The sequence below is a fragment of the Pelobates fuscus genome, chromosome 4, assembly GCF_036172605.1.
Source record: "Pelobates fuscus isolate aPelFus1 chromosome 4, aPelFus1.pri, whole genome shotgun sequence".
NCBI classification, from domain to species: Eukaryota; Metazoa; Chordata; class Amphibia; order Anura; family Pelobatidae; genus Pelobates; species Pelobates fuscus.
Window position 1 is genome coordinate 695,373 of NC_086320.1, and position 5,330 is coordinate 700,702.

The following is a 5,330-nucleotide window of genomic DNA, read 5'->3' on the forward strand; positions in this document are numbered from 1 at the left end:
GCTATTGTGTCCGGTGTAAAAAAGTTTCATGACTATTTGTATGGGCGGAGGTTTACTATTATAACAGATCATAAACCTTTACTGGGTCTGTTCACCAGCAATACTCCCACTCCTCAAATAATTTCACCACGCATGCTCAGGAGGTCCCTTTTGCTGAATGCCTATGATTGTGAGTTCAAGTATCGTCCTGGCAAGGATATCACACATGCTGATGGATTAAGCCGATTACCTTTGCCTTCTCCTGACTTCCTTGTTCCTCCTATGTCTGAGGTCCTCATGTTGGAATCCATTCCAAACCCTCCGTTACATGCAAGTGACATTGCTTGTATGTCTGCCAAGGATCCTTTGCTGTCCCGTGTGCTCAACTGGGTTTGGAGGGGGTGGCCAAAATCAAAAGTGGAAGACAAGTTCAAACCATTTGTAGTGCGCCAACATGAACTATCTGCCTATAAAGGGTGCCTATTATGGGGAAACAGAGTGGTAATTCCAAATGCAGGACAAGCTCGAGTATTGCATGCTCTTCATGAAGGACATCCTGGAATAGTTCGCATGAAAGCTTTAGCCAGAAGTTATGTTTGGTGGCCTAAAATGGATGAAGTTATTGAAAAGTGGGTGAAGAACTGTGTACCATGCCAATCTACTCGTCATGCTCCACCTAAAGCCTCAGTACATCCTTGGGAAGTGACTAGGTCACCTTGGTCCCGTTTACATATAGATTTTGCTGGCCCTTTTCACGGACAGATGTTTTTTTTTAGTTGTTGACTCCTTTTCAAAATGGTTAGAAGTTGTTCCAGTTACATCTGCTACCTCAGTCACAGTCATAAAGATTCTAAGGAGGGACTGTTCTCCCTACATAGGGTCACTTGGCAGATATGGATTGACACCTATCCTAAGGATCCCTGATACACACTGACACAGAGCAGAATAGAGACTGTTCCCCCTACATAGGGTCACTTGGCAGATATGGATTGACACCTGTCCTCAGGATCCCTGATACACACTGACACAGAGCAGAATAGAGACTGTTCCCCCTACATAGGGTCACTTGGCAGATATGGATTGAAACCTATCCTAAGGATCCCTGATACACACTGACACAGAGCAGAATAGAGACTGTTCCCCCTACATAGGGTCACTTGGCAGATATGGATTGACACCTATCCTAAGGATCCCTGATACACACTGACACAGAGCAGAATAGAGACTGTCCCCCCTACATAGGGTCACTTGGCAGATATGGATTGACACCTGTCCTCAGGATCCCTGATACACACTGACACAGAGCAGAATAGAGACTGTTCCCCCTACATAGGGTCACTTGGCAGATATGGATTGACACCTATCCTAAGGATCCCTGATACACACTGACACAGAGCAGAATAGAGACTGTTCCCCATACATAGGGTCACTTGGCAGATATGAATTGACACCTGTCCTAAGGATCCCTGATACACACTGACACAGAGCAGAATAGAGACTGTTCCCCCTACATAGGGTCACATGGCAGATATGGATTGACACCTATCCTAAGGATCTCTGATACACACTGACACAGAGCAGAATAGGGACTGTTCTCCCTACATATGGTCACTTGGCAGATATGGATTGACACCTATCCTAAGGATCCCTGATACACACTGACACAGAGCAGAATAGAGACTGTTCCCCCTACATAGGGTCACTTGGCAGATATGGATTGACGCCTGCCTAAGGATCCCTGATACACACTGACACAGAGCAGAATAGAGACTGTTCCCCCTACATAGGGTCACTTGGCAGATATGGATTGACACCTATCCTAAGGATCCCTGATACACACGGACACAGAGCAGAATAGAGACTGTTCCCCCTACATAGGGTCACTTGGCAGATATGGATTGACACCTATCCTAAGGATCTCTGATACACACTGACACAGAGCAGAATAGGGACTGTGCTCCCTACATAGGGTCACTTGGCAGATATGGATTGACACCTATCCTAAGGATCCCTGATACACACTGACACAGAGCTGAATAGAGACTGTTCCCCCTACATAGGGTCACTTGGCAGATATGGATTGACACCTATCCTAAGGATCCCTGATACACACTGACACAGAGCAGAATTAGAGACTGTTCCCCCTACATAGGGTCACTTGGCAGATATGCAGGGGCGTATTAGCCGCGAGGCAAACAAGGCATTTGCTTTGGGCGGCATTTTCCAGGGGGCGGCAAAAAAGCCGCCCCCAAACGCCCAGGGCAAATGCCTTGTTAGCCTTGCGGCTAACTGACATGCCGTCTGGGCGGGCGGTCGGTCTGCTGGGCAGTGCTGGCGGGCGGGCGGGCGGCGAGGGAGCTCTTCCTCTGAGCTGTCTGCTCAGCTCCCTCGCGCCGCACAGTGAGGCTGGGAGCCGGAATATGACGTCATATTCCGGCTCCGCCTCCCAGCCTCACTGTGCGGCGCGCGAGGGAGCTGAGCAGACAGCTCAGAGGAAGTGCTCCCTCGCCGCCCGCCCGCCAGCACTGCCCAGCAATCACTGGACCACCAGGGAGAAATAGGACCCCCCCCAGCATTCCCAAAGGTAAGGAGGCTGGGGGGGTAAATTAAAAAATAAAAATAAAAAATGTGTTAAATATGTGAGTGAGTGAGTATGTGTGTATGTCTGTTAGTGTGTGTGTGTGTGTGAGAGAATGTCTGTTAGTGTGTGTGTGTGTGTGAATGTCTCTGTGTGTGTTAGTGTGTGTGTGTGTATGTCTGTTAGTGTGTGTGTGTCTGTCTGTCTGTCTGTTAGTGTGTGTGTGTGTGCGTGTGTGTCTGTCTGTTAGTGCGTGTGTGTCTGTCTGTTAGTGCGTGTGTGTCTGTCTGTTAGTGCGTGTGTGTCTGTCTGTTAGTGTGTGTGTATGTCTGTTAGTGTGTGTTTATGTCTGTTAGTGTGTGTGTATGTCTGTTAGTGTGTGTGTGTGTGAATGTCTGTTAGTGTGTGTGTGTGTGAATGTCTGTTAGTGTGTCTGTGTATGTCTGTTAGTATGTGTGTGTGAATGTCTGTTAGTGTGTCTGTCTGTTAGTGTGTGTGTGTCTGTCTGTTAGTGTGTGTGTATGTCTGTTAGTGTGTGTGTATGTATGTTAGTGTGTGTCTGTTAGTGTGTGTGTGTGTATGTATGTCTGTTAGTGTGTATGTCTGTTAGTGTGTGTGTATGTATGTCTGTTAGTGTGTGTCTGTTAGTGCGTGTGTGTCTGTTAGTGTGAGTGTGTGTGTATCTGCTAGTGAATGTGTGTTTCTGTTAGCTAGTGTATGCGTATCTGTAAGTGAATGTGTGTGTGTGTATTTAGAAGGCGGGGCGGGGGAACGGTGGGGGTGGTGCGGGCGGGGGGAAGGGTTGGATGGGGGTGGCGCGGGCGGGAGGGGGGCGCCTGAGTTTTGTCCTGCCTAGGGCAGCACAAAACCAGGATACACCACTGCAGATATGGCTTGACACCTATCCTAAGGATCCCTGATACACACTGACACAGAGCAGAATAGAGACTGTTCCCCCTACATAGGTTCACTTGGCAGATATGGATTGACACCTGTCCTCAGGATCCCTGATACACACTGACACAGAGCAGAATAGAGACTGTTCCCCCTACATAGGGTCACTTGGCAGATATGGATTGACACCTATCCTAAGGATCCCTGATACACACTGACACAGAGCAGAATAGAGACTGTTCCTCCTACATAGGGTCACTTGGCAGATATGGATTGACACCTATCCTAAGGATCCCTGATACACACTGACACAGAGCAGAATAGAGACTGTTCCCCCTACATAGGGTCACTTGGCAGATATGGATTGACACCTATCCTAAGGATCCCTGATACACACTGACACAGAGCAGAATAGAGACTGTTCCCCATACATAGGGTCACTTGGCAGATATGAATTGACACCTGTCCTAAGGATCCCTGATACACACTGACACAGAGCAGAATAGAGACTGTTCCCCCTACATAGGGTCACATGGCAGATATGGATTGACACCTATCCTAAGGATCTCTGATACACACTGACACAGAGCAGAATAGGGACTGTTCTCCCTACATATGGTCACTTGGCAGATATGGATTGACACCTATCCTAAGGATCCCTGATACACACTGACACAGAGCAGAATAGAGACTGTTCCCCCTACATAGGGTCACTTGGCAGATATGGATTGACGCCTGCCTAAGGATCCCTGATACACACTGACACAGAGCAGAATAGAGACTTTTCCCCCTACATAGGGTCACTTGGCAGATATGGATTGACGCCTGCCTAAGGATCCCTGATACACACTGACACAGAGCAGAATAGAGACTGTTCCCCCTACATAGGGTCACTTGGCAGATATGGATTGACACCTATCCTAAGGATCTCTGATACACACTGACACAGAGCAGAATAGGGACTGTTCTCCCTACATAGGGTCACTTGGCAGATATGGATTGACACCTATCCTAAGGATCCCTGATACACACTGACACAGAGCAGAATAGAGACTGTTCCCCCTACATAGGGTCACTTGGCAGATATGGATTGACACCTATCCTAAGGATCCCTGATACACACTGACACAGAGCAGAATTAGAGACTGTTCCCCCTACATAGGGTCACTTGGCAGATATGCAGGGGCGTATTAGCCGCGAGGCAAACAAGGCATTTGCCTTGGGCGGCATTTTCCAGGGGGCGGCAAAAAAGCCGCCCCCAAACGCCCAGGGCAAATGCCTTGTTAGCCTTGCGGCTAACTGACATGCCGTCTGGGCGGGCGGTCGGTCGGTCTGCTGGGCAGTGCTGGCGGGCGGGCGGCGAGGGAGCTCTTCCTCTGAGCTGTCTGCTCAGCTCCCTCGCGCGCCGCACAGTGAGGCTGGGAGCCGGAATATGACGTCATATTCCGGCTCCGCCTCCCAGCCTCACTGTGCGGCGCGCGAGGGAGCTGAGCAGACAGCTCAGAGGAAGTGCTCCCTCGCCGCCCGCCCGCCAGCACTGCCCAGCAATCACTGGACCACCAGGGAGAAATAGGACCCCCCCCAGCATTCCCAAAGGTAAGGAGGCTGGGGGGGTAAATAAAAAAAAAAAAAAAAAAATGTGTTAAATATGTGAGTGAGTGAGTATGTTTGTATGTGTGTATGTCTGTTAGTGTGTGTGTGAGAGAATGTCTGTTAATGTGTGTGTGTGAGAGAATGTCTGTTAGTGTGTGTGTGTGTGTGAATGTCTCTGTGTGTGTTAGTGTGTGTGTGTGTATGTCTGTTAGTGTGTGTGTGTCTGTCTGTCTGTCTGTTAGTGTGTGTGTGTGTCTGTCTGTTAGTGTGTGTGTGTCTGTCTGTT